This window comes from Notechis scutatus, chromosome 1, assembly GCF_049901735.1.
Source record: "Notechis scutatus isolate UNSWTSFEM ecotype Mainland chromosome 1, rNotScu1.2, whole genome shotgun sequence".
NCBI lineage: Eukaryota > Metazoa > Chordata > Lepidosauria > Squamata > Elapidae > Notechis > Notechis scutatus.
The window spans coordinates 235,140,016-235,163,443 of NC_142009.1; the positions used below are offsets into that span (position 1 = coordinate 235,140,016).

The 23,428-nt window shown below is 42.1% G+C and overlaps 1 long non-coding RNA gene across 2 annotated transcripts; it reads left to right on the forward strand.

Moving 5' to 3' along the window:
• Nucleotides 1-27: 27 nt before the first annotated feature.
• Nucleotides 28-19,946, forward strand: LOC148133274 (uncharacterized). Of its 2 annotated transcripts, XR_015746629.1 has the most exons (4): nucleotides 262-473; nucleotides 4,646-4,834; nucleotides 9,620-9,789; nucleotides 19,642-19,946. It is a non-coding gene; the product is annotated as an uncharacterized LOC148133274 (long non-coding RNA). The 2 variants fall into 2 exon arrangements; XR_015746628.1 differs by lacking the exons at nucleotides 262-473; nucleotides 9,620-9,789; nucleotides 19,642-19,946 and adding exons at nucleotides 28-138; nucleotides 6,654-6,904.
• Nucleotides 19,947-23,428: the final 3,482 nt, after the last annotated feature.

Here is a 23,428-nt window from a genome sequence, read left to right on the forward strand (position 1 = left end):
CCCTCTGACTTCCCGCCCCTCGTTCCACGCTTCTCAAACAAAACGTCATCTATGGGTACCCGGAAGTTATGGCTTTTTCTTGGCTTTCCCCGATGGGGGAAAAGGAAGAACCTCGCCTCAGCGGTCGCAGTGTGTGACGTAAGAACACACATACAGATACACACACATATACACATCTATATCTATCTATCTATCTATCTATCTATCTATCTATCTATCTATCTATCTATCTATCTATCTATCTAGAGAGAGAGAGAGAGAGAGAGATGTAATATACAACTGACTAGAAGAGCGAATGGTTCAAAACAAGGCTAAAACTAAAACAAAACTAGTCAGGCAAAAGAACAAAAGGAGGCTGCTCCCCAAGACCCGGGAGAACAACCAGGTCTTCAAATGTTTTAGTCTTACATAAAGGTGGAGCCATAAAAACCTCTTGGGAGGAGATTATCCCAGAGGGCAGGAATTGCAACAGAGTAAGTATGCTTCGTGGATCTCACGTGATAACATTTTGTAATTGATGGGACCTGGCACACCAGATGAGCGGAAATAACAATAGCAGAGTTGGAAGAGACCATAGAATCCAACCTCTGCTCAAGCAGGATACCCTATACCATTTCAGACAAATGATTGTTCAGTCTCTTCTTAAAAACATCCAGTATTAGAGCACTGATAACTTTTGGAGGCAAGCCGTTCCACTGATTCATTGTACTGTAAGGAAATTTCTTCTTAGTTCTTGGTTGGATCTTTCCTTGATTAGTTTTCATCCATTGCTTCTTCTGCCTTCAGGTGCTTTGGAGAATAGGTTTACCCTTCTTTGTTACAGCCGCTGAGATATTGGAACACTGCTATCATGTCACCCCTATTTCTTGTTTTCATTAAACTAGACCTACCCAATCCCTGCAACTGTTCTTTATATATTTTAGCTTCCAGTCTCCTAATTATTTTTGTGGCTTTTCTTTGCACTCATTCTGGAGTCTCAACATCTCCAGTCCCTCAGATATTTAGGGTAAGTAATTTTTCAAATGTCAGGAAGAAAATAAGTAAAAGCAACCCTCCCTGAAGTTTTAATAAAGACCCCAATTCATTATTTTAGGATCAAATCATCCCATCTAATCTTAGAACACAACCCAGAAGTGTTCTAGCAGTCAGCATGGGTTTGTTAAAAACAGATCATGCCAAACCAATCTTATTTCATTCTTCAACACAGTGACTAAATTAGCAGATCAGCAAAATACTGTGGACATAATATACTTAGATTTCAGCAAGGTATTTGACAAAGTAGACCACAACTTACTTCTTGGTAAGCTAGAAAAATGTGGGATAGACACCATCACCTCTAGATGGATTTGTAACTGATTAACAAATTGCACTGAATGTATAGTTATTAATGGAACTACATCTACAGGGAGGGAAGTAAGCTGTTTTAGCCCCAGTATTCTTCAATATCTTCATAAACAATTTAGATGAGGGAATAGAAGAGGAACTCATCAAATTTGCAAATGACACCAAGCTGACAGTTATCCAGAAGATAGACACAAGATGGATTTCGAGACTTGAACACTGGGCCCCATCTTACAAAATAAAATTCAGTGGAGAAAAAAGTAAGGTAAGAAAAGGCACTTAGGCAAGAAAAACCACATGTAGAGGTACAAATTAGGTGAAACTTGGCTCAAAAGCTGTAACTGCAAGAGGGATCTTGGAGTCCTAGTGGATGATCCAAATATGAGCCAGCAGCGTGCTGCAGCCACCAAAAAACCCAACACAATCCTAGTCTGCATTATTAGAGGGATATTATCAAGATCATGTGAAGTGTTAATACTGCTTTATAATGCCTTGGTAAGACAAACTTGGAATACGGCAAGAGAAGCAACCTAGAACTAAAGAGAAATTTCCTGACATGAGAACAATTAACCATTGAAACGGTTTCAGAAGTTGTGGGCACTCCAACACTGTAGGCTTTGAAGAGGAGATTGGACAACCATTTGTCTGAAATGGTTCAGGGTCTCTTGCTTGAGCAAAAGGTTGGACTAGAAGACCTCCTAGGTCCCCTGTTTGTTCTGTTTTGTTTGGTTCAGTTCATCATTTCCCTTTCAGAATCAGAACCAAATCCAGTGTCAGTTGAAACCTGGAAGCTGGAAGACAGTGATGCAAGTGTTCCTACGAAGGACAAAAACATCCACAACTTTTGCTAAACTACACCCAGAAAAATAGCTTTTTCCTTCAATTTTGCATTGTAGCTGAACCAAGAAATGAGCTCAGCTATTAAACAGATGATAGCAAGTGAATCCAGAGATGCAGTGCTAGTGCTGGAATGTTCCACGAGCTCCTGCTCAAGTGTTTTCAATTAAATCTTTACTATAGTAATGCTTCCAAGTATATCTTTTAAATTAATTTGTAACTTTTATATCCCATTCTTCCACCAGGGAACTGTACTGTATGTTGGATCATCTCATATTCTCCTCACAACTACCATATTTTTTGGAGTATAAGACGCACTCCCCCCCAAAAAGGGTGGAAATGCCTGTGTGTCTTATACAGCTAATATTGCGGGAGGGGGGGGGAAGGGAGGTTGGTGCGGTGTTGATCAGCTGTTCTAGAACAAGCTGCAGTGGCAGCAAATGGGCCACAGTGAATGGGCCACAATGGCGGCAGTGAGGTGAACGGGCAGCAGCAAAAGGGCGGCAGCGCACGGACCAGATGAATACCAGATAAATGCTGGGAGGCAGAAGCAGATTTTTTTTTTCTTTTCCTCCCCAAAAGCTAGGTGTGTCTTATAGTCTGGAGCATCTTATCTTCTGAAAAGTATGGTATATTGTATGGGAAACAAAACGAAGAGATCGAGTCTTGCTCAAGGCATTTCAGTGGATATCATATTTAACTTCCTAACTTAATTTCAGTTAAGAAGTTAATTTACTTAGCAACAAAATGCCACCAAGTTGATCCTTGTGTCAGCAGCAATAAAATAAGGCAAATGCTGCAAATCCTTGTAACTGGTATTATTTACAGCTAAGCTCTACATTGTACCAACTACAGTTTCAAGAAGGCAAGAACGTGACAGGTAGTTCTTAAGGTAGAGGCTGTTGTGATTTGATTTATGTTGCCTTATGAATATTCTAGTAGATTTGGTGTGTCACATGTTATTCAATTGGCATTCTCAGAATCTTTCCAGGCAAGTGGAGAAGCTATTACTACTTTCTGCAAACTCTTATGGAGAGACAAACTGTCTGAAGGAATTAGCATTATAGGGGGCTTCTGAATTCAAAAGAACAAGCACAGTGTGTGCTTGTTAACTTCACAATGGAGCATTTAGAATCTGTGGTTTGGATTTTCCAGATGAGAACAGCTCTGGTGGAGCCAATTTTATTCAGGTTTATTTTTCAGAATTATCTGCCTGGTAGTTGCAAAGTTAAGAAGAGCATATGCTGAAGTAGTTTTTCACTCCAAGATAGAGAGAAAAGCAGCAAGAAAGACAAGACAGTTACATGGAAGCACTCCCCCCCCTTCTTGCACATGCTGAGCCAGCAGTGGTTAATTAGTTAGTAATACCTCTTGTCTGTATATCTTTTACTTGAATTTCAAAAGTGTACCTCCACCTTCACTCCCCAAATAGGCTTAAATTGACCTCTACACTCTTGCATCCTTTCTCTATTGTTTTTAATTGCTTGCTCAGATTTCTTACCTAAAATGTGAAGCCTGTGTAGATTGTGATCTCCATTCAGCTTGGACAGTAATGTTATAGTTTTCCTGTCTTTTGAATAGTTGCTATGCTGCATTTCTGCCAATTTTTAAAGCTGCTCATTCTCTATATTTGGCATTAGAATGATGAAGAGACTGAGGTAAATTGCTATGTAAAAATACTTGACTGTGGATTTTTTTTCACAGAATAAGAAAAGTGGATTTTTTTTCACAGAATAAGAAAAATTGAATTTGTTGTTAGATTGATTTGGTGCCAATTCAAAAACAGTTCCAGTCCTCTGTGATTCCACAGTTCTGCTTGGGATCGAGAGCTGAGCTGATTTATTTCTGGATTAACTGCAGTGTATTTGAAACTGCAACAACATGAGCCCTTAAAAAAGACCAGGAGACTGTGGAGCTTGTAAATGGACTATTTCTTCATTTGCCGGAACTTTTTCCTCACAATCCTCACAGCTCCAGGGCTTCAGACCATTTTTATCCTTTTCATAGGAACTCCTGGGCTTTATTCTCTTCTTGTAAATGATGGAACAAACAAATGATATGATTCTTGAAGGAGGGCTAAAAGCAATTAATTTTATTTCTCTTTTAAGTAGATTAATTAGGCAATGATTCTTTGCTCCTTTCCCCAGAACATTATCTTCAGATTGCCTTTTGAAGGATTTGTGGATGAAAATAATGATAGTGTAGAAAACCTTAAATTTGCCAGCTATTAAGTTGGGATCTAAATACCTCTAGACATAGCAGATCAAAGGATTTTAGAGACAAGAGGATGTGTGCTATATATTAAATGCAATAATAATCCAAACTATTATAGGGTCGTTTGCCATTGTTGAATTGAAGTGTTTTCCACTCATCCTTGAGTCAGCAGAAACCTATACTAGCATGAAATTTGCTGTTTTCATTGATATTCCTTTTTCACCTCTCTTGCCTTTCTTTCATGTTACTGCAGAGTCCTCTTCCAAGACAAAGGAAGATGAAACCTAACAGATTTGACACGCTTTGAAACTGCTGTTAGACGGTGTCAAAAATGCCACTTTAAACCTGTGTAGCTATGGATAATATATATTACTCATAGATTGGGGGTGAGATGAAAGCAAACTCAGGAAGACATAGGAAAAAGAAGATAATAACAAGACAGGTTTGTTCCCCGGCAAATGGGATAGGCCTATGTTTTAGTTGCTTTGTTTACCAGCTGCTATTATCAAAGTAGATACAGTGTCAAATGCATCTTTGAATAGGTACTTTAGATTATTCTGTCCTCTTCCACTAATATAAATTTATATATTTGACAATTCCAACTAGTCTGGATCTTGAGGGTGGAATTTAAGAGGGTTTTGTTTCTTTTGTGTGCCAACCCCACGGACAAGTCTATGCAGTTTTCTTGCTATTGTCTTCTTCCTAGGACTGCCTCCCTCACTTCACACCTAAGTGGGGCTCAGATTCAGTGTCCTGGTGTCTAGCCCTGTGTTTTTAATCACCACACCAAACAGCCTCTCAAGAGCGTTATGATTTCTTCCAATCCACTTCCTGTCTGGAAATTGTCCTCCGCTCCCTTCAAAAGCTTTACAGCTGTTATTTGCTGGTAATCAGCAAGAGAATTGGTGATCTGAAGGATTATGCTATTTATGTAGTAATTGGACATTACAATGCTAATGCTGATAGTGATCAATTTTGGGAAGACCCAAAACAACCTGCATTACTTAGAATACAATTTGGCATCCTAAAGGTCATTTTTGTTCCTAGCAAATTTCTAGTTTTTATTACCACAAAAACAGATTGAACAAACTATTCAGATGAACATTTAGGAACCAGAGATTATTTCAGTAAGATTTCTAAGAGCTGGACATAGATTAAGAAATACATATTTCCTTCAGTGCTCTCAGAAAAAACAAACTAAATATACAAAATAAGTATGGTTTAAAGCATATTAACACTGCTAATCTTCCTCCCTCCCTCCCTCCCTCTTCCTTCCTTCCTTCCTTCCTTCCTTCCTTCCTTCCTTCCTTCCTTCCTTCCTTCCTTCCTTCCTTCCTTCCTTCCTTCCTTCCTTCCGCATTTGGCTTAATTTAAGACAGAACTGGGATGCTTACCTTTCCTTAAAGCATACGCAAAACATCAAATGTGTAGATGCCCAGTTCACATGGTTATAAATTGGAGGAAGATAACAGCATCTGATTGATAATGCTCAAGACAACACATGTATAAGTTTTTCTGCTTTGCATGTGTATGTGTGTGCAGTGGCCATTTTAGATTTTGAACAATCTTCCATTCTCCTTGAATGCCACCTGTTTCAGAGTTGCATCAGGAAAGCCATGGAGGGACCTGGTCAAACTGTTCACAAGAATGGCTTGAGCAAAAGAGGCACCATGGGGAAAAGGCAAGGTGGAGTGGTCTTTTAGTGGCAGCAGCGGTAGCATTTTTCTTTCAGAGAGTGTCGTGCCACTCTTGATGATTGTATAAAGCATTGCCAGCACTCCCTGTCTCCACTTGGGGGCAGGGAAGCAAGCACAGAGGCATGTGGTGCTCTGTAAAATAGCCAACAGAGGACTTTTGTTTTCCTAGGACTCAGCCTTTGTTTTCTGTTGGAGTGGGAAGCTTCTAGCTTGTAAATGTCAGCATGAGGTTTTAATATAAAAGTCAGTCAGCATAAGAGATGCTTTGGCAGATGTAATTCTGGATGGTTTTGAAACATTTGATGTATGGCTATGTCAAACCAATAAATGAAAGCTATATGCTATATTCAAAAATATACTATGATTCAGTAAGGATACAGAAATTAATCCACACAGTAGGCTTTCCAGCTTCATTTTCTCAAAAAAAAAAAAAAAAAATACATGTTCATGTCTAAATAAAAAGCAGCAATTCACTGTATGTGTGCATATAAAATATTGTAACATTTTTGAATGGTTTCATGGCTTATTGTACCATGTACATTTTATTGATTTGCCTATTTACAGGGGCGGAATGGCTCAGTGGTTAAAGATGCTCAGCTTGTCAACTGGAACTGACAGCCCAGGTTCCAGACCTGAGCTCTGTACAATGGGGGGAGTGCCCATTACTTGCACCTGCTTCTGCCCCTCTCGCAGTTCGAAAGCATGGCAAATTGAAGTAGATTAATAGGTACCACTTTGGTGGGAAGGAAACAGTGTTCCATGCACCTTTGGCTACAGCCATGCTGGCCACATGACCAGGGAACTGTCTTCGGACAATGCTGGCTCCCTCGGCCAAGAAATGAAAATGAGTACTGTGCCCTGGAGTCAGACATGACTGGACAAAGAAACCTTTTATCTTCACTATGCTTCTATTCAGATTATATCAGATAATTTGTTTCTTTCCTGATACTTTTTCCATAGCTTTATCTAATAAATTGGCTGCATTCTTATTTTACCTCTTTTCACTATACACCATTCTGTATTCTGGCATCTGAAAGTGATGGAGAGTTCTGAACAAGCAATTCATTAATGGCAACTGCACATAGTGTACAATTTGACACATATGTCTTTTTCAAAGCACATATGGACAAATAAATTAGAAAGAATGACTTGAAGTAAACAGAATCTGAAATCTGTAATGTGCCAATTAGTCAACGTCATTTGTTTTAAAGCTTTTGAAAGTGCTGTGCTTTGCTCCTCTAGGATCATCCCCCTTCTCCCCATCACTTCTCCCTTCCCTCCATGCTGTTACACAAGCAATAGAAAATCTTCACCTTCCCTTCCATTCATTTCCCTCATTCTAGGGCTATAGTACTTGACATCTTTAGCTCTCAGAGTGAGCTGATAATTTTTTGTGTATAAATTCTCTCCTAAACACAATGGTTAGTGAAACTCATCCACATGTAATTTTTTCAAAACAAATCAATAATTCAGTGTATGTTAATTAAGATTTTTTAAAAAACCATAAAATGAATTGATATCTGATATCAAAGGAAAAGAATAAGATGTTTAAAATTGTGGTATATATGCATTTTGATGAAACTCTGGTTTCTTGGCAGCAAACCATCCCAAATCCTTTCAGCTTATTGAGTACTTAAGAAAGACAAATTGGATTAGAACCCATAATAATGCTATGGGGCTTCTTTCATTTAAATATATAAAACATAGTTTCTGCCAGCTTATTAACAACTGCTTAACTGTTAATGACAGCAAAATCTAGGGAAACAATATTTAAGGGATGGAATTGTATTTTATCCTGATGAAATATTTCTTTGGTTAACCCTACTCCTAAAATATATAGAAAAGAAAAGGAACTATTTATACACATCTAATAGAGGTACCAGAGGATACCATGTTATATATTTCTATGTCTAAAATGTGGCTTCTATATAATGACATTGAATCAGGGCCACCCCAAGATGTCCGTTGGTGTCAAAGAAATCACTGGACTAAATGTAATTGAATTCCATAATAGCAGTGACGTTTACCGAGATATGTGAGTGTAGATTTTGAAGGGATGCAAACATAGCTTTGAGATTTTTGTTTTAAACTCTCCCCCCCCCCCCAAGAACTAGGTGGCCATTTCCAGCACTGTTGACAATTTATTATACTGGGAGTTGGAGTCTAAAACATTCACAGCCATAGTGGAGAAGTATGTTACAATATATAAATTGAGCATACATCCTATTGAACTGGATTGGGTTTGTTTCATAATTCTTACTTTATGGGCTAGCATTGTAAGTGTTCAGTTTAAATATTTGAACATTTACTTTTCTTTCCAGACTGGTAACCTAATTGCTACAACAACCTATTGCATTTTTAGCTCACTCTGCTTCCTGTCATAGCACCATCAAAGACCTATTTTATTCCAAGCATGCCAACATTATTCTATGCAAATGACACTTTCTGATCTAGAAATTAGACCAGAAATTGAATGTTCCAGGGCAACGCATGAAATGTACTATTTTGGCATTTATTATCTTCTCCTTTCTCACTTTGGACACACTTCTTAGCAATGCTGAGAAATGTAATTCTGTAACTTCTGGAAGGCCTCAATAATCCTTGCCAAGTACAAATCTCATCAGCTGTTTCCAAACATGTTTTTCCTGTTTCTCGCTCATGAGTATTGTAGTTACCTTGTGTCTCACTTCCTGCACACCTTCAAAGATCATGAAAAACGACAAAGTTTTGAGCTGAGACATTAAACTAGCTCAGCGGAATTCACCTCTTAGTAGGTATATGTAAGAATCTGTTGCACAGATAGTTTGGAAAGCCACTGGCAAGAAGATATAGGGAAATGTAACAATCAGCATAGACATTTATGTACATTTAAGTAAAAACTAAAATGTTTTTGAAGCTATGGGGGCTACCAACCCACAGAAAAAGACACACACATGAAAGCATTTCCTCAACTTGATCTCAGAAAGAATTCTGGCCAACAGCAAATATTGATGAACCTAAATGAACCTGAAACAATCTAAGTTGCCTAAACAAAACTTGCGCCTGAATTCTATGGGATTTATTCCAAGGTGCTTGTATACAATCTACGCTGCAGTTATATATTAAGGTTACTGCTGTATAAAACTGAATGCTGATGACATCTAGTGCTTGAAGTCTAGAAATGTCTAGAATATTTAAATAGAGATGTAGATGGTAGAGTAGTATAAGAATAGGTGACAACAAAGAAAGGAGTGTTTATGGCAAGAACCTTAACCATCAATCTTGTTCTTTTTTTGTCTTTAGAAAGATGCCTTTTGTTAGTTTTATGGTGCTATAAATTGTAACCTAGCTATCTGTCTGTCACAATATTCTGTACAGCTGTATTACAAAGTGACTTTTCAGCATAAAAGCAATAAACAAAACAGCAATAAATAAAACAATAACAATCACACACTCTAACAACACTCATAGGCACTTAACCTCAGTATTGACAATTACAACTCTAAGGTTCTTTGTACTATTCATTTTCTTACACTTTTTTTTTTCTTTAGAGTGAAAAACTGTTCAGTTTGGATAGACCAAGTGTTGGCAACCTGCAGCTCCGGAGCCGCATGTGGTTCTTTCATCCCTCTGCTGCGGCTGTCTGTCGTGTGACCCCCACCACTGGCTGGCCCCGCCTCTTATCCTCCCCTCCCAGTCACTGCTCACCTGGCCTGTGAAGGTAAGGGCAACGGCGGGGAATGGAGACTCACTCTGTATTCCAGAGTGGGAGCAAAGGCACAGATATCCTCCACCTTCTGCATTCCCATCCCATGCTGAAGCGAACCAAACAGGCTGAGGTCTCCATCCCTGCTAAGTGGCCCCCGCCAAACCCTCTTGCAAACTCAGCCGGGTGCAGCTCCAAACATTTGGTTTGTGTGTCCCTCTCGGCTCCATCCCACTTGCCACGGCACCTCTGTGTATAGAGGTCGGCCAGCGCCATCGCGGCTGCGGTGGCATCAGGGCAAGTGCATGCCCTTCCTGCTCCACTCTCTCTGGCCAGAGGTGGGGCTCCACGCCACCAACTCCCAGCCAGAGTGCCAAATTTGTTTGTTTGCTGGCCGCCACTGAGGAGGGAGCTGCCCTTGGGCCACCTGGGCCCCTGCTGGGGAGGGGAGGGAGAGGGATCCCTGACAAGATCTGGGTTGGAGTTGCCTTATTTTGCATAGATCTCCAATGCTTGGTTTTGCCTGCTAGCCTCCATTCCTCCACAGCCCAAGTGGTTGGATTCACACAACTTGAGAAGCTGGGCAGGAGAGCACAGATAAATGGATGGAGAGATAGATGGATGGAGAGATGGAGAGAAGCAGAGAGAGAGAGAGAGAGAGAGAAAGAGAGACAGAGACAGAGAGATATACCTGTTTCCCATAGAAAAGAAAACACCAGGAGCCACAAAACCTGGGTAGGCATGACTGGCGGAGGTGTCATGTGACTGGCTGTGAGTGACATTGAGTTGGCCATACCCACCCAGGTTTTTTGGCTCCTGGTGTTTTGTTTTATGTGGGAAATGGGTCCAAATGGCTCTTCGAGTGTTTAAAGTTGCAGACCTCTGGGATGGACAGAAGGTGATGTCACAGAAGGCAGACTAATTAGCCTTGGCCTCATTGAACATCTATCTGGAAATCCAGAATTACTTTCTGTTCTATGCTAGAGAACATAGAAGTGGATGGAAAGTAAGTGAAAGCCTAGAATGACTTCATCTGAAGTGATAGAATCGAAAAGGGGAACTAAAGGGGGGTTGGAAGAGCCATAGCACTGCAATTAGTGTGCAGCTACTTCTCCTTTGTAGCATCATCATTGTTCATTTGCCTCAAATCAGCTTCCCCTCCTCATTTAGGAACCTATAATGTGCCTTCTATAATATAAACAGCCTCCTTGCCTCTGCCTGTAACCTACATGTAGCTGAAGCAACCCAAGGCTGACTTTAAATGCTCTATTTTTTCTCTCTCTCTTATCTTACCACCCAAGACTTTCCATGCAGGTAATATGGAACATGTGAGGGTGGTTTCAAAAGATGTATTGATGTTGGCAACTTTCTACTTTTGATTGGTTCTCCCATTTTCTTGATGGGACCACCCATCCATGCAGCCCCTAAACTGTTGCCTTACTGCTCAATCTTCTTTTGGCTCTGAGAGGACTGGAATCTTGGCTTTTACATCCTTATTTTAATGGATCGGTCAGCTGATCCATCAGTAAACCTAGATTGTAAAGTCTTGAAATTGGTTTAATGCATGTAATTGCAAGTGTAATTGAAAGGATTCATTCCTTGCATTTCTGTAACCTGCCTGGAAGATCCCTGCTCCCTGGTTCATCACTTCCTCTCTTTTGTAATGCTCTAGAAGTAGTTTATAACTTCCGTACCAATTCCCTCAGCCAAATCCCTTTCTCAAACTTATACCAGCAACTGCCTCTAGATGGCAGCTGAAAGATACAAGAGCTCTATTTTAACTACTACTTAGTGGTCAGTCCATCCACCAATTGAGTTTCAAAAAATAACAAAAGGTTCAATTGGACAACTGCATGACAGGGAGGAATATGAGGGTGGGGGGAGAATTCCATGGAGTACCTAAAGATTTGTGCATACCAATTAGAGGAATTTCAGCTGAGTAAATAACAGATCCCAACCCTTAGAATTTTGCATGTTGAAGCTATATGAACAGCAACACAGCACAGACTTAAATTTTATTTCAATCACACCCCACAAAATCTCCTCCATATGGTATTTTTGTATTCCCCATCAGTCTAATCTCATTCTGAGCTTTCCCATAGTCACTCCCTATATCAGTTTAGTTTTTGAAAATAATTAAAAGGCAATGCAAAGTAGAATGCATTACAACATTATACTCCAAATGCAATTAGGGCATCTCTACATAGCCACTGATTTTATTTCTCAAACTCTTAGAAACATTTCTAGTTTCTGGTGCATGTCCTCACTACTGCCAGGTTTGCAGATTTAATTATCTCTGTCAGCTGATTTATACTTCTGGTTAACTGATGGGAAAGAGGACAGGATAATAGGCGTCCAATTGGCACCTCGCCCTCTGTCCTCATTGGCACACTCTGCCTCCTTTTCACTGGGTGCATGAAAATGTTCCTTCAGTTTAGAAAGCACAGAAAAATGTGGGCAAATTGCTACAATGCTTGGGAGACAGGATGAAGGAAGAGCTATTCTTGAAGCTCCAATGTTTTTGTCGCAGAATGTTCTCCTGCCTTGCAGCTGAATCAAAAGCTCGGCTGCCAAAAACCTGCTGAAATCCTCTGATTTTTTTTCAGAAGGTTGGGGAGTCTTGCTGATCCTGAGTCTGCCCACAAGCCTCACACAAAGTAGTCCCAAGGCATGCACAGCTACAGGGAGACCAACTGAATCTTAGGAACAGTATTTCTAGCCACATCCACTCCTTGAGTACCTGGATGGAATTCTGGATCCAGGAGATTCCCTCAGTTTGCTCCATCAGAAGCAACATCCTTGTTCTGATACTTTCTCTCCTCACTCGCAGCCCCCGGGGTGGGATTCAGCTGGTTCGGGCCAGTTCAGGCGAACCGGATGTTAATTTTACATCCAGTTCGATGAACCAGTAGTTCCGAAGACCAGCTGGCCCCGCCCCACCTGTCCCAGGAGTCCCCATGCACCTGGTTCTGGTAGGGAGGCTTACTAGGCCCAAAATGGGGTGTGGGGGTGTGAAGGAAGAAAGAAAAGGAGGGAGGGAGGGGAGAAAGGAAGGAAGAAAGGGAGGGAGGGAGGGAGGGAGGGAAGGAAGGAAGGGAGGGAGAAAGAAAGAAAGAAAGAAGGAGGAAGGGGAGAAAGGGGGGGAGAGAGGGAGGGGAGAAAGAAAGGGAAGGAAGGAAGGCGGAAGGGGGGAAGGGAGAAAGAGGGAAGGGAAGGGAAAGTGAATGAGATATGGATGGATGGGAAGATGGATGGATGGATTGATGGATGGATAAAGGGAGGGAGGGAGAAAAAATGGAGAGGAAGGAAGGACCCCAAACCTGGCACTGGCACAGCTTCAGAGGATGCTTTGAAACAGCCCAGCAATCCAGGGCTGGAAGGGACCTCAGAGGTCATCTAGTCTAACCCCCTGCTCCAAGAGCATTGTTAAATTGAGTTTATCTCTTTTGACCCACCCAGTCACATGACCACCATGCCTACCAACACCCACCCACAGAACCAGTTGTTAAAAAAAATTGAATCCCACCCCTGCTCACAAAATGCAGTTGTGTGGTTTATGCTCATGTTCGTAGCAAATTAGGTATTTTAGCATAATTGTTCCTAATGTGTTTCCAAAAAGCAATTTCGTGGAGAAAAAAAAAATCGCCTGACTTTGGTAACAGAGAGGACATCCAGTGTAATTTCTGTCCTAGTTTCGCAAATGACATGGCAGCCTTCACAGCAATAAACTTAACCATGGCTATATGATCGGTTTGTCCCTACACAATCAGCATACTTTTCAAAAGTTTTCAAGCCACAGAATATTTATTTCTTAATTATGCCATATGAGATTTTATTGCTAGCCTGTAGATTTCCCATCTGGCTGATTTGTTTTAAAGGAGGATTCTGTAAAGCAGGGGTCCCCAACCACCGGGCGCGCGGACCGGTACCGGTCCGTGGATCACTTTGCACCGGCCGCAAAGAAAATAAAAATAAAAATAAAATAAAAATGGCGGCTTTCTTCACCTTCGGTGAATGCTGCTGGGATCAGGGATCAAGGACACAAATGAAAGAAGGGGAGGAGGAAGCAACCGAATCCTGTCCTGCTCTCCGGCTCAGTGGCTTCGGTTTCCTCCCGCCTCGTTCCTCTCTCAGTCGCTCTCTCGCTCCTCCACCAGCCCAGGAAGAAACTGCTTCAAAGAAGCCGGCAGGGTGGCTTTTCCTGTTGGCGCAGCTCCCGAAGCGCCCATTCACCCCCACCCCACTGCCAATCAATCCAGGTTCAATCCAGTGCTCTGTTCTGCCTGCCTGCCTGCCTTCGTTTCTGGTTATTTCGGAGCAGCTTCGCTGAGAATAATAACTATCCGCCTCTTTTTCTCAGCCGAAGCTGCTCCGAAACAACCAGAAACGAAGGCAGGCAGGCAGGCAGGCAGAACAGAGCACTGGATTGAACCGTGGGGGCGGGGTGGGAGTGAACGGGCGCCGGAGGAGCTCCGCTGACAGGAAAAGCCACCCTGCCGGCTTCTTTGAAGCAGTTTCTTCCTGGGCTAGTGGAGGAGCGAGAGAGCGACTGAGAGAGGAACGAGGCAGACACCTGAGGGATGAGGCTGAGGGAGGCAGGGCCGAGAGGTGGGGCTTCTCAGCCATCCTGCAGGGACTTGTCCTGAGCCGCGGAGACAGCCGTGGGCCGCCGCCGCCCAGCGCTCAGTTTTGAAGCGCTCCTCAGCCCAGCGCAGTTCCTGAATCTGCAGCTGAAACCCTCCGTTTAAATGTCCCAATAGAAGAGAATATCTGTCGCTCAGGGTTGCAATGAGGAGGCATTGGCGCTCCCTGAACTTGGTGGTTTGCTGGCAGATGTTTTATTACCTGACTAGGTAACAACATCAGATGTTACCTAGTCAGGTAATGAAACGTCTGCAAGCAAACCACCAAACTCGACTCCTTCCCCCACCCCGGTCCTTGAAAAAGTGTTTCTGCGTGAAACTGGTCCCTGGTACAAAAGGTTGGGGACCACTGCTGTAAAGGATAGAATTCGTCAAGTGAGGGAGATCAGTTGATGAACTTCAGAAAAGCCAGTTAATTGGGACTCTGCACTGACCATATCTTCTGCTTCAAACCAGAGGAGCTTTGCTTAAGAGATTATCCCCAGCTTTTAGGGAATGGAGTAGGAAGTCTTCCAGTCTCCGTTCATTGCTCTGGAAATGTTTTCTTTGACTTAATTCTTCTGAATCTGCTCTGGAAATAGATACAGTTGATGTTTATTAAAAGGCTGCTCATAGAGAATAGAGCACATAAAAGAGATCATCCTTACCAGAGGTGGTATTCAGCAGGTTCTGACCAGTTCTGGAGAACCGGTAGCGGAAATTTTGAGTAGTTCGGAGAACCAGCAAAAACCACCTCTGACTAGAGATTTTACAGTATCCTTCCCCTGCCATGCCCACCAAGCCACGCCCACAAAACCAGTAGTAAAAAAAATTGAATCCCACCACTGATCCTTACCACCGTATTAATATATTTTCCATCCATCCAACAGTTAGGAAGAAAGTATTATTGATATTAACTGTGTTGTTGCTGTAGTCTGTCTTTATTGCTCTTCAGGAAGGCTAAGCAGGGTGTTGCTCTCACATGGTTTAATAGTTTTAAGCAGTGGTGGGATTCAATTTTTTTTACTACCGGTTCTGTGGGCGAGGCTTGGTGGGCATGGCAGGGGAAGGACACTGTAAAATCTCCAGTCAGAGGTGGGATTTGCCGGTTCTCTGAACTACTCAAAATTTCTGCTACCAGTTCTCCAGAATTGTAATTGTAGGAGCTAGCTTCTTTACCTTTTGGCTAGGTGGTGCAAGGAGGGGCAGGTAACATAGTTTCAGCAAACTTAAAAAGTGACAATCAATATATTAAATGTATAACTTTACATACTTTTTGTGATCCATTTCCAGAAGTTAGGAAGGATAAGGACACTGATTTGGAATGTTTGATCATATAATTTAAATTTCTGGTTTTTATGTATTTTCTTAACACTTAATTAAAATTTTATTTAAAATCCACCTGATATAGCATAATACGATTTCTTGGTGGAATAACCAAGCAACGGGGGTGTCCTAGCAACAGTGGGTCTAATAAGCACTCTGCTAACCGCCAGATTCTCAATGAGAAAAAACTCATATTCCCATTGAATTCGGTGGGACTTAGACCACTATGGTTGTATTGTTGTTTTTTAGTGGGCTGTCACATTGAACACTATGGAAAGTTAAATTTATTCAGCATGCATCATTTTACTGACATTTGTGAATTGACAAAATTTCCATCTGTCAATTACAAAAGGCCACACTGCTTGGATTTGCACATATACTATGACAATGCCTTACACATCCTAGGCAGAGGTGGTATTCAGCAGGTTCTGACCAGTTCTGGAGAACTGGTAGCAGAAATTTTGAGTAGTTCGGAGAACTGGCAAATACCACCTCTGACTGGCCCTGCCCCCATCTATTCTCTGCCTCCTGAGTCCCAGCTGATCGGCTGGATCTTCTTTTGTTGCCATGCATAAGGGAACGGAGCTGGAAAGCAGGTTAGTGGGGTGGGGAGGGAATGGAGATTTTGCAGTATCCTTCCCCTGCCAATGCCACCAAGCCATGCCCACAGAACCGGTAGTAAAAAAAAAATTGAATCCCACCACTGATCCTAGGACTAGGTTCTTCGGAGTAGATGAAAAAAAAAACATTTTTTGAGAAGAAGCAAGTGCTGATGAAAAATTCAAAGAGAGGTTGGAGGAAAGGAGTCTGTGAAATAGAGTGGCCTATGAATCTGATTAGGAAGAGAACCACAAGCTAAAGAAGAAAAGACACAGTGTATGAATATTGGGTCTAATTATATTCTAATTACGGCCAACTCTGTCATTAACTAGAATGAGATAACTGCCAAGTGGAAAATGATGGGATGGACAAGGAGAGGTTACTGCTTGCACATTTGCCTACTCTTCTTTTTCTTAGTCATATCATACCATTAAGGATATAAACAGGTGGGCTGCTGGGGGTTTGCGCGGGTTCAGGAGAACCCCTAGCTAAGAATCTGCACAGTTCAGAGAACCTCCAAATCCCACTCCTGGTTGGCACCGCCCCACCCACCCCACCCTACCCATCCCAGGAATCCCCATGCAGCCCATTTTGGATGCAGGTAGGTGCAGGGCATGCGTGGAGGCTTGGGGAGGGCGAAAAACGGGCCTCACAGGAGTTCGGGAAGGCCAGAAATGGCCTCATTTCTGTCTTCCAGAGTGCCTCCGGAGCCCTGGGAGGCCATTTTTGCCCTCTTGGAGGCTCAAGGAAAGCCTCTGGAGCCCTAGGAGGGCAAAAACGCCACCCACCCACCCCGCTGTGATGCCGGAGACTGACTAGGCTACGCCTGCCATGGCCACACCCACCCAGCAACCGAGCAGAGAACCCCTTGCTAAAATTTTTGAAGCCCACCCCTGGATGTAAAGGAGTAGTCTTGACAGAGCACCTGTTGTATTCTACTTCTGGGATGTGCAATGGAATTGGCTGCTCCCATTGGAAAGGATTGGAAGCATTTAGAAGCAAAGGAAAGCTTGAAATCTAATCAAATGTGTTTTGTAATAGCAAAATGATATTTAGTCAACTTCCAAATTATCTACCTCAAAACTTTTTCATTATTTCTAGTGTGGAAAAAAAAACCAAGCAATTGTAACATCTCAGAAGATATGGATTAAAATTGTGTTTAAGGGTTTCTACAAAAAAAAATTATAATGCTGTAAGGATCAAGAAACAGTGGATATAAATTACATTGAGATCCTCTCTTGCTCAGCTCTTTTACTCCGTTCACACCTAAAATCCTTCTTTAAAACTATGTGGTGTTTTCTGAGACAATTTTACATAAGCTAAACAGAAAATCATCACATCATAGTTCAGACTTGGCTGAAGCATAATTTGACAAAGCTGGTTCAGAGTAAAAGCAATATTTCATATCCCGCTCTGAATGTCACAATTATGTTACATCATTAATCTGATAATGATATCACAAAGCAAAACCAAGAATAAATAACACTACCTATGCTTTGAATTTAATGTAATTAATTTAATAATAAAACACATTTATCAAAATTGAGACAGGTGGGAAAGTTTAGAAAAAATACTTTTTAAGATTGAGCTGATCTGGAGAAGTTATTTTCTAGGTAGAATGTGCTTTGTGGAAGTAAGTTTTATCTCAGCATTTAAACTAGAGTATTTTACTGATGCTCTATCAATGTGATATTTTACCAGCTAGTGATTTTTAGCAGCAATTATACTGCACCAGTTACTTAAGAATTGGGCTTCAGAGGCAGGTTGTGCAAATATGAGCTATTCTTACTGAAGATCTTTAAACTGTCAAAATATTTTGAAATATTCACAGGATTCTGCAAAGGATTTTAATTTTGTGAGTAATTTTAAAGCATGATTAAAATATTCAAAGTTCGGATTCATTCTTGGACTGACTCTTAAAACTATCAATTTTTTTAAAAAAATCGCACTGATGAACATTTGCTATTAAAGAAATATGGAATTATGAGCAATGTGAAAAGATAATAACTGGAGAAACTCGTTCATCTTGTCATTTGAGATTTCCAAACTTGCTTGGTTTTTAACATGCTGGTAGTTGAGAAGACTGTTTCTCTTATCCTGCCCTTCCCATGAATACGCTTTTTGTTAAAGTTTCAAATACAATTCCTAATTGCCTGCAAAACATACCAACACATTCCAGAGGTTTGGTTACTTTCATTCAGTGTGCAGTTTGCTTTAAAAAGGGACAGGAAAGAAGTCTGATACTGACTTAACAACAGTAAATTATATATAAACACTAAAACTAGCTCTAAAACTTGGCAGCAAGAAAATACTCATTTAGGGGACACCCGAAGCTCTTCCCCCCCCTTTTCTTCAAGGAGATACATCCTTAATAGTTCTGAGATAACTTCCACAATTATAAGCTTTATCTTGAAAACCTTAACCTCTTTGTGATGTGATTCTAACATGGACTTTCCTATCTGTAATTTGCAGAGAGTCTTTTTGAGAAAATGAGTTTTAAAACAAAAAAATGAGATAAGAAAGGAGATGCTGTTGCTCAATATAATGAATTGGTGCCACTGAGGGTGTTTGAACCAAAATGACATGAATTTATGCATCCTTCTAGGAGAAAAAAAACAGGAATTTGTGTTCTAACAATAACCCGCTCCCTACCCTAGCTCTATTGATATAAAAAACTTCCCCCAATAAATTTATTCCGTAACCTCTTGAACCCAACAAGCCATATAATCGGAATCTTGCTAGACTAAAAATATTTATTCCTTTTCTCTCTAGAAAACTATGGAGGGTCTTTTTTAGAACATTTCTCATGCCCTTCATCCTTGGGCTGAAATACCTTTTACCCAATACTTGTCCAGGCTGTGTGTTTCTCTCCCTCCTGTCTCCCAAGGTCATTCCCAAATACTGTATAGTTACAGAGACAAAGTAATAAAAGTTGGTCTTGTTCTGCTGCTTCCAAAGATTTCCATTTTTCCAAACAGTTAAGCAGGGTCTTAATTAATTGCTAAGTAGGTGAATTACGACTCCACTGGGCTGTGGTCAGTATATTTAGGCCCGATATTAATTGTTTATTTTTATATTCTGCTTTACTACTTTGGATATTCTGAAACTTACACTGAAATACAAAACACAAGTATTCAAATCTGAATTGGCCACACTTGTTTTTCAGTTGCTACTTCCTTTTTCCAAGTGCAAATTAGATTTCAGGGAAAGAAATCTCACCTGCAAATGAGTATGTTGAATTTAAAAAAAGCAGAAGAGTATCTCTAGCTGATGCTTTTTTTAAAAAAAAATATTCTAATCAGTTCTTTCACTTCTCCAGTCAGGACATCCAGACCTTGGGGCTTTCAGAGAAGAACATTTGCATGCTGTTACTTGAACTGAAATGAGAACTGCAGGATTCATAGTGGAATTATGGCAAATACTCTTTGGCCTGTTTTGCCTTGGAGATGAGCCTCTTCGCTGACTTGCTTCCCCTTGGATGGCCTAAAGCTGCTGTTCTCAAGTACTGGTGAATCTTAGGCCACAAGGCTCAGAACAAACAATGTCATCTGAGAAATACAATTGCCCTGCACTGGCTGCCATTGAATCTGTGATGCTCCTTGAATGCTTTACCTTACATCAGGGGTCCCCAACCGCGGTCCGCGGACGTGCGACGGCGTGGAACAAGCCTTACCGGGCCGCTGGTTGCTGGGCGCCGCCATCTTTTTGGTAAAAAAGCAATTTTAAATCAAAAAGATGGCGGCGCCAGCGTTGGGTGAGCTTTTCCGGGTAGAAAGCCATTTCTACCCGAAAAGCTCACCACGCTGGCGCCTGGCGCATTCGACGAAAAATCACTTCGATGACGTCACGGAAGTGATTTTTCGTCAAAAAGATGGCGGCGCCCAGCTGACGCCGAACCGGGCGCAGCGCCCAGCTGACGCCGGAACCGGGCTGCGGCGTAAAGGTTGGGGATCCCTGCCTTACATGACATAGACAAATAGAAAGAGTGCAGGGTATGGGTACATACTCCAAGTCTGTCAGCAACTATGTATATAAATGAGAGAGAGAGAGAGAGAGTATAAAAACAAGTGGTTAGATTCATTTTTTTTTACTACCGGTTCTGTGGGCGTGGCTTGGTAGGCGTGGCAGGGGAAAGGATACTGTAAAACAGGGGTCCCCAGCTGGCTGAGGAATTCTAGGAGTTGAAGTCTACAAGCCTTAAAATTGCCAAGTTTGGAGATCTCTGCTGTAAAATCTCCAGTCAGAGGTGGTATTTGCTGGTTCTCCGAACTACTCAAAATTTCCACTACCGGTTCTACAAACTGGTTAGAACCTGCTGAATACCACCTCTGCGCCGCGTCCTCCTCTGAGCTGAGCCCCACCAAGTCAGTGCCTCTGCCTGATGCCCGTTCCGCTGCAGCGTTTGGAGCTACCGGCACATTTGGAGATGCGTGGGGACGGGGACGGGCTGGGTGAGGGGTGGAAAGGACGGGCGGCTTCGGGGTCTCTCCGCCGGCCAGGGAAGCAACACTGCCATCACCTCGCCCGTCCCTGTCCGTGGATGGGTGGGCGCTATCACTGCCTCGGGCAGCCTCTCCCGGTGGCTCCTTTGGGTTCGGGCTGGAGGGACTTGGGAAAGAACCCAAGCTCAGGTCGGCCCGGCTCTTTTGCTTGGCAGGTGGGCACGCACCCGCGGCTCGCTTTCCTGGCTCTGCCCAGCCCGCACGGCTCTGGCGTGGCCCTGGTGGGATGAGCGGAGGGTCTGGCGGGGAGGCACTCACTGCCTTGGTGAGAGCTCTGCTGCCGGGAAGGAGGGCCCGCCTGTCAGCTGCACTGGGCGCCCCAGGCAAAGCTCTTCGCGCTCTGCCCGGTGCCAGGCAGGGTTGGCAGCTGGGCGCTTCTCCCGAGGTGGGCCGATCCTGCGCTGCAGCCCCAGGAGATTCGCCTCCCCACGTGGGGTTGGGCTGCCCTCTCGGGCAGGGGAGGCTTTGTTGTAGTAGGGCGTCATTTTTAAAAGAATTGAGTTCACCTTCGAAGGCAAAGGGAAGGCGGCGACAGGAGCGCCTGAAGCCAAGTGTCTCTGCCAGGCTCCGGTTGCAGAGAGGAGCCCTGGCTGGCCGCACATGGCTGCGCCAAACGCTGCGGCATTGCTCTAAACACCATGGCAGCAAGGGAGAAGGGAAAGGAACGGTGGCGGAAGGTCTCCTGATACGAAGTGCCCCACCAACGCCGAGGTCAACATCCAAGCTGTCGCCGCCCGCCCACCTGAGGATGCAAGGGGGGGAATTAAGTCACCCCCGAAAAGACGGCCTAGTCGTTTTTTCGGGGGTCAAAAAAAAATAAGGCCCGGCCTTATTTTGTGAGAAACACGGCAGGATTCTGTCTGACTAAATGGGTGTATAAATGGAGCCTTTATATTCCCCCTGTATTAAGCTATGAAGTCAATGGATTCATCACTTTCTGTTTGTTGCCCTGTTGGCCCAATTTTAGCTGATGCTGTGGTAGCACAGTGCAATTTTTGTCTTTGCCATCCAGGAAGTATCTGTTTAACTTACGCATGTCCTATTAAAAACTTGCCCTTTGAACAAATAAGCTGTCCCCTTGAAGCTGATATGCAAGGCATTTATCATGCACCTGGTAAGGAAAAGATTCTGTCTTTCATTTGTAGTTTTTCTCCCCGTCATTTCCCATATGTTTTTGTTAAATCATTTCCTTATCATTAAACAAAATCTATTCAGGAGATAAAGACCAGATTAGAAGAGCCAGTTTGATCTAGTAGTTAAGGCACCAGGCTAGAAAGTCAGCTTGGTGACTTTAGGGCATTCCCTTTCTCCTGCCCAAAAGCGTTGTTGTGGGGAAAATAAAAAGAGGAAAATGTGTTGGATATATTCGCCACCTTGAGTTATTTGTAAAAATAATAAAGGTGGGATACACACACACACACACACACACACACAAACTGCACAGGGGCTTTCAGGTGGTAGCAATAACAGTCACCTTCTTAAGATTCTTCACCAAATTATTTCTGCTTCATTATGAAGTCCAGATCTGAGGTATGGTTATGGATATAGACATGTGCTTTGAATCTTACTAATAAATTGGATCATTTTTCACTCAGAATGTTTTGACCATTAAACTTACAGTTTCATGAAGGCAAATGTTCTTCGGCCTCTCCATTCCTAGCCCAATAATTTTAAGCACTATATCACACGGGCTGTCATGAAAGCTACTCCACTAGTTTTAGGGAGAAGATCACTTCATTCTTTATTCAGGCATTTGAAAAAAAATGTCAACCATGATTCCTACCGTAGATGTGGTGACACTCCCCCAAAATATTCCTTACTTTCGGCTGCTATTTGTGAATGCTTTATGTTGCGTTGTTTATATATTCCTGTATAGTATAATAATGATATTTTCATTTCTAAGCTATTTTCTCAAATCATTACTCAAAAAAATATTGCTTGTTAATTCAGTTCTACAAGCATACCCCATATTTTCACAAATCACATTTATTGTTAATTGCAAACTTGAGTAATACAAATAAGTATTGTAAATACTTATTAATACCAGGTTAGCTGGTATACCCACAAAAACCTCAGTGTTTCCCTTTTCAACATCAACATTGATTTGAGCATGAAAGCTCACAAGACTGGCATTTTTGAATCAGAATTGAATTGGATTGTGAAACTGTCTAAGAATTTCAATATAGTGTAGCATAAGCTTTCTGGATGAAGACGATGTGAGATTTATCATAGATCCCAAAATTCTGAAGGATTTCTATGAGTTTTAGGAACAGATAAGAGGCAGAACAAATTACTAAATCTTGGTCTGAGATCCTACTTCTGAGTTAATAAACATGATCTGAGTACCTTTATGCTAATCTTCCCTTACTCCCCCCTGAGCTATGTGGAAATAGCTATGTATAAAATCACCTTGCCGTATTGTCTTCTTTACTTGCATACAATGGAGAGATCCCCATGGATGGATCAGCATTGCAATTATTCATAATTTTCTTTTAGGCCAGTGCTAAACAACTACCAGTATCAGCCCACCAAATATCTACCTCTCAGCCAAAAGTATTTTTTGCAGGACTTTGGGTTCTATTGCATGACGGCACAAACCCGTCA